General features: G+C 38.8%; 1 long non-coding RNA gene across 1 annotated transcript; it reads left to right on the plus strand.

Moving 5' to 3' along the window:
* The first annotated feature begins 1,298 nt into the window (after nucleotides 1-1,298).
* On the plus strand, nucleotides 1,299-11,659 carry LOC134415189 (uncharacterized). The gene is made up of 3 exons (XR_010026957.1): nucleotides 1,299-1,416; nucleotides 10,349-10,524; nucleotides 11,539-11,659. It is a non-coding gene; the product is annotated as an uncharacterized LOC134415189 (long non-coding RNA).
* The last annotated feature ends 419 nt before the right edge of the window (nucleotides 11,660-12,078 follow it).

Genomic DNA, 12,078 nt, shown 5'->3' on the forward strand with positions numbered 1-12,078 from the left:
TGTAACTGTTCTCATATAGCACAGCTGAGTCATTGGTCTCTTTCATCTGCTTTATGTCTTGTAATTATAGGTCTGCATACAAAGGTGTGAGCCTTTGGCATCTACATTGCCTCAAGTGATTAAAGTGCTGAAAGAGGAGACATTTTCCTCATTTTGTAATAACACTGCCTTCGATGAATGCTATAAATCACTTGGTCCTTATGCTGATTTTCCTTTGGCCTTCTGGTGTTGTCCCTCCTGCTGTCTGGAATGATTGCTGCTATGAAGCACAGTTTGTTTCTGGGAAAATCATGTTGGCATTTGTAGCTTGAGCTCCTCTGGAGGATACAGCCTATTCATGTACAGAGAGGCCTAGTGCTTCACTTGCTGGAAAACTGTCTGTACTCTCTGGAGTGTTAGTAGCTTAAGTTACAAGTGACTGCATCTTTCAGGCTTCCAGCCTCTTATTCCACTAGGATATAAGAATTTGACATTTTGATTTTTTGTTTAATGAAAGCATTCTCTTACCTATAGCTCAGCAGTTCTGATATTTAAAAAAGAAAAGAAAATATATATTTTGGAAACCAGAGATCTTGACAATATGGGAATGTTGTTTTCCATCCATCCCACAGTGTTACTCCAAGCAATTAGAAAGAAGAGTAGCATTGGCCTTCACACTGGGTTACAGTGAACAAAACATCACCAAATATTAAACATAAATTATGCCCATAATCTTTCATTCAGATCCCAATCTGAACAATTTCCACTATTAGAGGTGCTTACAGCTGAGTCTTGGGTTCAGTCTAGGGTAAAGGGATGGATTGTTTGCACATGTGGTTTGCAAATGGGCTTGGGTTTGGGTCCATTTCCTCAAGATGGACATGGCCCTTTGCATATGATTGTTCTGGCGCACTGCTGCTCTGCAGCGTGCTGTGGTGCCCATCGGATCTCGAGAAGCTGTTCTGGGTGGCTGCACAGTTCAGTCCTGTCTGAGCAGGGCTGCAGACACTGCTCTGCTGAGCGCTCCCCTCTGAGGTCTTAGAGGAGAAATGGGCTGAGCTCTTGCAGGCTGAACTCATAGCAGCTGGTGCAACTCTGTGTTGTGGACCCCACACTGGAGTCTCCAGGGTCGGCTGACAGCAAGAGAAACCCTTGGAAGCACGAGGTCTTCAGGAGCCACGGGGTCGGGTGTGGTGCATGAGTAACGGTATGTAATGCATGTGCAAGGGGGCTCTGGAAAATACCTGAGAACACCAGAGATAACAGCAGGAGCTCTGTATTTATCTCTGAGCTGGAAAGAGTTGCTCATTCAGTTCACTATCCGGTCCTAGCAGAGCCAACATCTGAGAAAGATATATGCAAGGTCAGACAGATAGCTAACCTGCCTTTCAGAAAGTTCTTCCTCCTCCTGGCTGTTTCATTAGTTTGTGAGCTAAGGTAAGAATAATATGTATCTTTAACCTTTTCAAAAAGAGCTTTGGATGTTCTTATTATCTGCATGAATGTCTAATTCTGCTTTTATTGCTGGCCAGTGCTTGAATGCATCACACAGCAATGACTCACACTGGGTAATGGTATGTCATGTAAAAGGCACCTCTGTAAAATGTATTTCTTTTCTGCTGCACTACTTGTGGCTTTTCTTTTGTTTATGGAAGACTTGTTTTCATGAGACTTCTTTCAAAACTTATCTCTCAGAGAGTCCAGTTTCACATGAAGGTCCAGATTCTCATTCTACAGCCATGCAGTTTAGAAGCATTAGCCTTACATGAGAATGGCACACAGTCTACAAAAGCATGCATTATGGATTTCTGCTACAGCTGCAGGAAGAAGAAAAAAAAATACAGGGAGTTGCAAAAAGTTCCTTTAAATAATGCATGGTCTCTTGATTTGGGAATATCTTTGATTTTTTTTTTCATTTTCACTAAGTTTTTAGGCTAAGTTTGTTTTTTTTTAATGTTTAATGTTGACAAAGCTGTAGTAGTCTTTGAACCAGCCAGAGTAGCTGGGAAGCTGACATTCCTTTTCAATAACTACTGGGCATTGCTCATGTGCTCAGGTATTCCATATTAACTGGTCTTGCCTCTGTCCTCTTGGGCTCCATGGTGGTGTGTGTGAGTGTGTTAACCAAGAAAACTCATAAGAAATGTCACAACAAAAGTTTGTTAACTGGGAAAACTCACAAGAACAGCTGAGCAAGACAGTGATTTCTATTTTTCATCAGAGGAGTGGCTTTTCTCTGGTTTTGTTCCATGCAAAATATTTCTCTCATTCTTTGAGGAAGATTGCATTCTTCAAATTCCTCAGAAATCCCTTCAAATGACTCTGCTTCTGCCTGATAGCAGTCATCTTCACAGGAGCTTCAGCTTTGTTGGTTGGCAAAGAGACTGGTACACACAAAGGAGCCTACTCAAGTTTCCTGAACTCAACAGAAAGTTTCTTCATATACAGCAGCAGATTCTGGACATGATTAGTCTTGTCTGATGGACTTTTCAGAATGGAAGAAGATCCATTAAGATGTTTTTTCAAGAGTTTGTTAAAATATTATATTAAGACTAATTTAGTTTGCAGCAAGGTATCAGAAAGTGAAAATGTCCCTGAGGTAAGGTCACAAAAGGGCTTGCAAGTCTAACACAATAAATGGAAGTAGCGGGTTATATTGACAGATACAGTTCCTAGCAGATTAAATACTATGGAAAACTGGGAAACTGCTTAAAAAATTTAATGTGCTATTTTGAACTTCTCTCATTAATTTGTTATAGAATTAATTTACTTCAGTGAAACTCATTTAGACCAGCTGGGGATGGGGTATACTATATGCTGTTGGGGAGAAGCAGGAACACATTTGAAGACGTTTGGCAAAAGTTTTCAAGTTATTCTTGTTGCAAGTGTGAGAAAATGACTGTGCCTGAAGAAAGCAAGCAAGTTACCTTCATCCGTGGCACTTATTTATTTAATGTGTATTTAATAACTATGTATTTAATGCATGACTTTCACCACATTTAAACCCCAAAACAATATGAAGGATTTATGTTGAACTTAAAAGTGAACTGCATGTTTTCTGTTTCCAGTGCCTTTGAAAAATCTTTACATGTTTTCTGTCTGTACAAGTTCAATTGCCTGAAGGATACGATTATGCTGGAACAGTGTGAACTGAGGAAAAAAAGGCACCCCAATATTGACAAAAATTCATAGGTTTCTCTAGCAGTTCAATGAGGGTGAATTTAGTTCACTGAGTTTAAACTGAAGTCTGTGTGGGTTTTCTGCTGACAGGGTTTGAAGGCCAGATTGGCAATATGGTGCATTTCTTACTTCCTTTCCAATTACTAATAGAAACCATTATGAATTTGTATGGAACCATAATTGAAACCACGTGATTTCAAATCACTGTAATATTTAAATTTTGTCTTCATAAAGCCTTCATATAATCTATTATTTCTTCTCTCAGTATTACTATATAGGAGTATTAATACTTGCTCCAATAGTATGAAAATACAGACAGGTCCCTGTATGTAGTGGGATGATTCTTTTCTATCCTCCAACAGCCTTCTCTTTCCATGCTTCAGGATCCCTAACTCTGCAATTTTCTTTCAGTACGTTTTCATCTGTTCCAGTGAGCATTAATTCCTACCACAATATCCTCCCAAATTAATTCCCATCACATTATCCTCCCAAATTCTTTCCCTTAATAGTATGTTCTTCATTGCTGAATGCCACTACTGCACCTGAGCTATTCAGCAGGCTGCCATACCAGGTGGATAGAAGAAGGAGTTCCTAGGAAAGGGATGGGTTTGTGCTACAGGCTGAATATAGGACTGCAGTAGTCTGTTGATTTAGACAGAGAAAGGAACATCCTTTCTGTGTATCACACAAAACCCCCATTTTTTAGTGTGCCATGACAAACCCAATGTAAAAACCAAGAAGTCATAAAAATGTCTTGAATGGGTCTCAAGGACACAGCAGCCAAAGGCATTTAAAAAGGAAAGAATTCTTAGACAATTGAATTTAAGGTGTGAACTGGGTTGCCCAATAATGAGTTTTATGTAAATATCAAAAATTTTAAGAGAAACTAAATGGCTTTACTTGTACATCCTTGCTTCTTTTCTTATTTAAAATAATAAGAATACTCGTGGTAGCAGTGAAATAATTTAACTCCACTATATGAAATGTAATGTGGTTTATGATTTATTCTTCTGGCTGCCTTCTATGGACAGCTTTGCCTAAATTCTGTAGAGCTGAAGGCAGTGGATAGTGGCATGAAGCCATGGAACATTAGTTAATGCAGCAAAACAGAAATGCAGGAGTTATTGTAAGTACTGAAAATCCTGGAGAGCAAGGAAAGTAGCTGAAATAGCCAGTATAATAACTTGATAAGCCTAATGTGAAATAATGTGTGGATTGGCTTGACCAACAGCAGGAAGGGGAGACCTCTAAGTTTGGCCATACACCCAACTGTGATTTGTGCCACATGATTGTGTGTATATGAAGGGATTTCTGGAAGAGCTGGTAAGTTGAAACTAATTATGCGAGTCCCCGTGGTGCAGATCACCTGATCAGCCATGAAAATGCCAGGGAAAGACCTCCTCTGTTTTCACTAGTCCCACATAACTTTTTTTGGTATTTCAAAATTAATTGATAATAGAGGGCTCTCATAATTATCATCTTTCCCCACTGCTCCCTGGAATGTCCCTCCCTCTTTAGATTTTGGCTCTTGTCCAAACTACTACCATCTCTTTTTGCCCACCACAGGAAGAAGTGCAGTTCCACCACCTTTATCTGCTGGAATTATTCAAAAACGGGCTGCCTCTGAAAACATCTGGCTGTGTTTTAGCATGCTGTTTATCAAACTTGCATGCTATTAGGCAAATACAGAAATATGAGTAAGCCATACCAAAAATGAGCAAAATAGTCATGCTCATAGACCGAAAAAAGAAACAAGTAAAAATGTATTTCATTGGAAGCTCATAATTTTTCCTTGAAGACTCATTATGTAGAAGTATGTTTGGCTTTATATGTATGCCCCTGTGCTCAATATAGGTTTGATTTAGGGGAAGAAGAGAGGGAGAATGGACAACACAGGCGCTCTCACTTCTGCTGCTCTGATGATCTCAGTTTAAGTGATTGAGTAATTCCTAATTTGTGCAGATGGCAGATGTAGGCTCTGGGGTCTTCTGGTTTATCAGTTTCCAAGAACTGGCTTAAGAAACTTTTTTTAAAAGTTCAAAGAGCAATGTTTTGAATCTCTGGGACACATTGTATTCTAAAGGAAATAATTTCCATGTCCTTTGAGATTTGGTGCTTAATTCTGTTTCACTCTGGATGAATTACAATGTAGGAAGGAAAAAAGGAAGGTGTTAGTATTTAATCCTACGCCTATTTAAAAAAAGTTGTTTAGAAGGGATCAAAGTTCTTTTCATGCTCTGCTGAAGACTAGCTAAAAGATAATCCTCCCTTGTTTTTGACTCTATGATTACGGATGCATTATGGACGTTCATACTGCAAATGCAGCTGCCATTGAAAGTTCTGATGTGAACACAATATGGGCTCCTAGGTGTTTACATTCAGAGCAGTACAGGGTCTATCTTGCTTCTTGGTTGTGACAGCTGGTTCCAATTTTTGAAGTGTGTTCACTGTTTCCAATGAACAGTACATTGCATTAACTAGGTACATCATGTCTTCAGATAGCTGAGGACCTGCCAGACTGTGAGATAGATTCATTGCTCAGACCTTCTATCATGAGTAGTCATTTTTCATTAGTTGCCCTGAAATTTGGTGAAAATAGATGAAGATATAGCCATAGGTGAATTTTGGTCGTTTTTGAGGAGATTTGACTTTGCTTTTAATTGACTTTTCCTTTTTACATTGCAGATTTTATTAAATGAAGGCAGATTATAAAATATTTGGTAGTGAAAGGTCTATCCAGTCTGCACTTCAAGGTTGTTTTTTTGTTTGTTTGGTTGGTTTGTTTGGTTTAGTTTCTTTCTCTGTCATGTATACTCACATCCATTATGTTGAAGAATATTCCTGCTGTCCACTGAACCCTGTCAGACCTGCAATTAAAGTGTGTTCTCTGCAGCTTCCTTAGGCTGAAATCAGACCTAGATCTAGATACAGCTTCTCTGTAGCATCCTTCCAGTCAGAGCACAAACAGCACACGTCACTGCCGGACGCCAAGCAGAGGAGAACAGAGCACAGTTCACACCCACACTCATCTCTTGGATGACCTTGCAGCTCTCAGTGGGGAATATATCCAAGTTTCTTATCACCACATGGAGAGCTGGAAGGAGAACAGGAAGAGAAGCATCTGTTTCTCCCCTCTTAGAGCACTGGCTCTAGGGTTAGGGGCACAGCTAGAGAGCTTGAGAGCTTATTAGCACGTCCAAATGTTTCATTTCCAAGTCTTACGGCTAATGACACATGCATGTCCCATCCTTTGCTGGTTATGGAAAAAGACAGGCTTGAATAAATGCTCTGTAATAATCTGGGAAATAGGAAGAGGGGAAAGAAGTACGTAGAGAAAACTTGTTATCCCAATTAATGTGTCATTAGACTGACTACTGGCTTTAATATTGCCCTAGTAATGTTTGAGATGAAAATTTATTACTTCCTATCATTTACTGATTATACTATAATTTACTGATCACATCCAAGACCCAGTTAGCATAGGCCTTCTCACCTGGGGAAGTGATAGCTCTGTCTTAGCTGTTTTCTTGAAATCCAGGTAGAAGATGGAAATTGCAAATATCCCCATGTGTAGTGGTTAATTTGGCCTCCAATTTTATAACAATTTTATAATTTTATAATTACAGAACACTGAGGAGAGCTATTTTAACCCCTCCTAAATCATTAAGTGTGCAGCTCTCTGGTGCAGGGCATGTCCTATCTTGGCTCCTTATTGTGAGCTTTCAACAGCTTTTATATTCAAATTAGTTTACTTTACTTTGAGGGTCCTCTCACGTTGTTCCCTTTTCAGTCAAGCACTCAGCCAGAATGACACTGTTCCTATTCCTTTATAAGAATCTCAAGACAACACAAATTTTATTTTAAATCTGAAGTGTTCCTCACACTGCCCTATTTTTCACTACTTCACTGCGTTCAAATACTATAGAGATGTGTCAATTGACATGTTTTCTAATGAAAAGCAGCCTAACCTTTCTTAAAAGAATTCTGCCAAGTGTCTTGTACAATATACTGCCTTTAATTCACAACCTGATGAAAAAAAAGTATTTTTAGTAAAAATTTAATAGACCTATGAGTTTCCACTTTATACTTTTGTAGGTGAGAATATGTATTCTTTTGATGCATTTATTTCACAGAGCAATCACATCACTCTCATATCTTACACGCCACTTCAGATCTTCATCTGAGCAATACTGGTCTCAAGCAATGGTTTCCAATCCACAGAATGCGGGCAATGAGCCCAACATTACTCATGGTACATTTGTTCCTATAGATTTTAATGTATTTAACATGACATGAGATCAGAGTGGCACGTGTCCTCTGAAAGCAGCACAGACACTTTTAGTCATACTTTTATATACCTCTCATAGTTTACAGATACTTTCCTATCTACTCTGGAATGTTGATTATATTTTGAGGGAAACTTTTTGAGTGCTCAGATACAGTCTAAAGAAAGAGTGTACACTAAAGGGTATTCTGCACAAAAAGATCTGTATTTTTATGGATACCTCCTATCTCCTCTTTGATTCATTAGGCATACAAATATTTCCTATAAAGAAAAAAAATCAAGTATTAAAACATAAATTCCTTCACTTGAAAACACTTTGGAAAAAGTCTTTATATATACATATGTATGTATATATGGTCTATAATATCTGATAGAGTTTATAAATTTATTTCCTACAGTGATCATGGGTGAATACAAACCCTATGGTGGCATTTGCTTGGGTATGATTTCTGGAAGAATCATTTTATTTAACTCTTCTTTTAGTACTTGCTTTTCCTCTTGTCATTACCTGGTATTATTCTATGCTGTATCTATATCTATATTTGTGTCTATCTATCTATCTATCTATCTATCTATCTATCTATCTATCTATCTATCTATCTATCTATCTATCTATCTATCTATATCTATCTATATCATCTATATCTATACCTATATCTCTCTAGATTTATCCATATATCTATCAGCTGTGACTTTTCTAGCACTAAGAAAGAAAGATTTTCCACTTTTTTCTTGTGTTTCCTTTATCATCTTTATCTGTGTTACTCTCATCATGATGGCATTGTCAAGTTCTTGCAAGCAGTGTAATCAGTTGTTATTTTTCCTTCTGTTTTCACAGAGTCTGGTTTCTGCTATTTGTCACAGCGTGCAGAGTTTTTTTGTTCAACTTTGTTGTTTTTTCTCTGCACTCTAATTCTGAGCTCCATTTTTCCGTCTCAAGTCTCTTTCATTTTAGCATGCTGGGTTTTTTTTGTCACGTGCCCATAAACTAGTCCACCATAAAACACCTTCCATGGAGGAGATTGAGAGGGCACCTCATCAATGTCCATAAGTATCTGAAGGGAAGATATCAAGGGGATGGAGCCAGGCTCTTGGCGGCGCCAAGCAACAGGACAAGAGGCAACAGGCAGAAACTGATTCACAGGAAACTTCACCTAAACATGAGGAAGAGCTTCTATACTGTGACCATGCACTGGCACAGATTGCCAAGAGAGGGTGTGGAGTCTCCCTCACTGGAGGTATTAAAGAATTGTCTGGACACAATCCTGTGACGTGCTCTAGGATGGCCCTGCTTGAGCAGGGAGGTTGGACCAGATGCCCCACTGTGGTCTCTTCCAACCTGATCCATTTTGTGATCCTGTGATTCTGTGGTTCTATGTTTTCCTTAGGTTAGCATCTCCAATTTGCTGCCTGGTTGTCAGGTAAAAACTTTTCTTTCCCAGTTATTATTTGCAGATGGCAAGTGTCCAGACTGGGCAGTGAGACACGTTCAGTATTAATTTTTAGGGATAGAATTTATTTTTTTAGCTTTACCTCTAGAGCCATAGGCCATTTCTAAATCCCAGGGAGCCTGGTAGAGGCTGGATAAAGTCAGATCTGCCTTCTGACTGTCTCTCTGACCCCATGACACAGCAACATCCAAGTGCCACAGCCGTGCAGGACAACTGGATTTAGCTGGGCCAAGTTACAGGTACAGTTTCCCCAGATACACCAGGAAAACAGCAAACATAATGTGTTTCTGGTTATGTGACCAGAAACAGATTTTTTCCATAGTCCAATTTAGGCTTTTTGACTGTTTCGAGTATTTACTAGCAACAGGGTATGTGAATTCTTTCTGGAACTGACTCTGATGAAGCTTGACTCTTCGTTCCTCCTGACCTCCTTTTGACTTTTTCAGCTATGATGAATGAGTCAGGGTCTGAAGGTGGTGATTTGGGTGCAGCCTTTTCTTGTGTTGCTGCCAGAGAATGTTTTCAAAAGGACAACCAAACACACCATCATTTAGGAGTTTCCTTCTTGCCCTCCTTTTCATCCCTTTAATAATGTTCAAATATTACAACACAAAAGACTGTCATATGTCTGAGCTTGTCTTGTTGCTTGCCAGCATTCAGGCAACAGATTATAATAAATTATAGAGAAATAAGCCTCTTTCTTAGAAAGCTAGAATAGATTTGCCCTGTGCTGTTGTGTCCTGATGTGTGTAAACTGTCTGTTACACACCTCTGGAAGTGTTCAGAAGATTAATGTTCTAAAATAGCTCTACCCAGAAATAAAATTGTGATTATATCCTGTTGTCTACAAAGTGGGTCTAAAAAGTCCTCAAAGCTTTCCCTCAGCTGATGGAAATAAAGGTTACCAAAACAGAGAAAGAAAAAAAGTGTTTCTTTGGGTCATGTGCTCATCATCAAAAGGGGAGGGAGACAGAGACTCTAAAGAAAGGCCTTCAGGTTTTGTAATCATCTTCCTGACCCTTCAACTAGAGGCACTTAACATCTGCTGGGATAGATGGCTATAAAACCAGGAAGAAATTAGTGAAAAAAAATTTAAATTGTCCTATTTTATTCCCAGGACGACTTTCTGATGTTGTGGAGTGATCTGTACAACCTCCAATAGCACTTGAAAGTATGTCAAAGCCAATAAAGCTTTATGATTTCAGCTAAACCCCGGATTTTTGAATGAAAAACTGAGAATTCAGGGATTGTTTCCATCTGCACCTGCCAAATCTTTTGGCATGATGCTGAGGTGGGCAGAAAGAGGCAGCATTTTCTTGAGCTACCACAACCTAAACCTGTTCAGCTGAGCTTCTTGAGCCCTTATGCTTCTCTCTCTTCTCTGCGTTCATGGTTCATGAGGTAGTTACATCTGAACTTCACCCTACTTCTCCTTGTTCCTCCTCTTCCGCAGGACAGTGGGACAGAGCCAGAAGTGATGCTGACATGACAAAATGGGGAAGTCTTTCATACATGGATGAGGAGAAATGGACGAGGAAAAATCTTCTTTAAGTTTTGAATAGAAGAGTCTTTCAAGATGTGGCCATGGGAAAAGCCAAGGCAGTCCAAAAGAATGTGAATTTGTGGGTGGTAAGAAAATATTGTATGATGCTTTCTGCCTAACTTGAGTTACAAGCTTCTGTTCACTTTTTAGCACATAGCAAAGCAGTCATAAGTGCTTACACTGAGTATTTATTGATTTAGAGAAGTGGATAATGTTAAAAACCTCTGTAGTAGACTTCCTTTCTTTCTTAACTTTAATAAAAAAACCTATTTAAAATCATACTTTATAGAGCTTGAGTGACTTTCTTACCAAGATAATATTGGACCAGCTGGTGTAAGAACAGTGCCCCTTAGGATCAAAAAAATGACAGGTGCTTAAAACAATGGACTGTGTCTGAGGAATAAAGATTAATCCAAATTTTGTCTTCCCTTTCATAGAAAACATTTTTTTTTCTGATTCAGACAGAGCACTGCAATACCGAGTCTTAATCTATTATAATCAGCCCAGTTAAAAATGTTTGGTCAATAGACTCACTTTTGCTATAAAATTCAGATAAGGTAGATCAGCTCCTGATATAGAAAGAAATAGAGTAGAAAGAAATGATATAGCCAGGGTGAGCACTGTTTGCCTGGCTCATTTCTCTGCCTCCTTAGTTGCATGAAAACATAAATCACAGTTTCTCTCCCACTGGCATCCTCTGCTCACAGAGGGCACTCGGGAGTTTGCTGTTATTGCTGACTTCCAGAACATTTATATTTCAATAACAAAATTACTGGGAGAGTTAGGGGAGGAAATTCAGCAGCTTGTTTCCACAGCTGTGATTCAAAACCTCAAAGACATTCATACCCAGTGAATGAGGCTGCTGCAGACCAGCACTCTTTTCGTATCCTGTCTGCTTTCTATCACCTCATTAGGTTTTTTGGTTTTTTAGTCAGAGGTCAGCTGTGTCCCTCTCCCATTTGTACACCTATGGAGGGAACCACTTGGTGAATTTTCCCAACAGTGTGAGAGTTCCTCTTGTGTTATGTAAGTTGTATAACTCTTTTGAAAGTCTCAGTTTTACTCTGCTTATTTTATTTCTCATATTTCCTCTTTGTCAGGCCTGTTCCTCTGTGGGCACCTACTGGATACTTTTCTTCATGAAACTGATCCTATGGAATAGGTGGGGTGCTTTTTCTGTTTTAAAGCATCTGCAACTGGCGTATTGCTGCTCTGTATGGCTGTGCTCTGTTGTATTTCAACAAGCTAGGGAAATGGGCCTGAAAAGATGTGCTCTTATCTGTAAATAGTACTTAGGGATACATTTTTCTTAAGCACATGACTATTCCCATCAAAGCTGTCTGTGTAAGTGCTTTATTAGGTCCTTGTAGCAATAGTACAATTTTTTTGATATAAGGGCAAATGAGTACTAATGAAAAATTGTGCTGAATTCATAATATTTACTGTACCCTAAATGCTGGAAATAAATTTCTCATTTTTGGAAATGTATTTCCGAGGAGATGTTAGGTAAATTATTAATATTTTTGGAACCTGGAAGTCAGTTTTAAATATTGAAGACTAGTGGGAGTGAAACCTTTGATAGTTCTTCCAGTGCTATGAGTAATCTCCACTTCCACAGATTAAGAAAGATTTCCTTAGAA

Source organism: Melospiza melodia, chromosome 2 (genome assembly GCF_035770615.1).
Source record: "Melospiza melodia melodia isolate bMelMel2 chromosome 2, bMelMel2.pri, whole genome shotgun sequence".
In the NCBI taxonomy this organism is placed as follows: Eukaryota; Metazoa; Chordata; class Aves; order Passeriformes; family Passerellidae; genus Melospiza; species Melospiza melodia.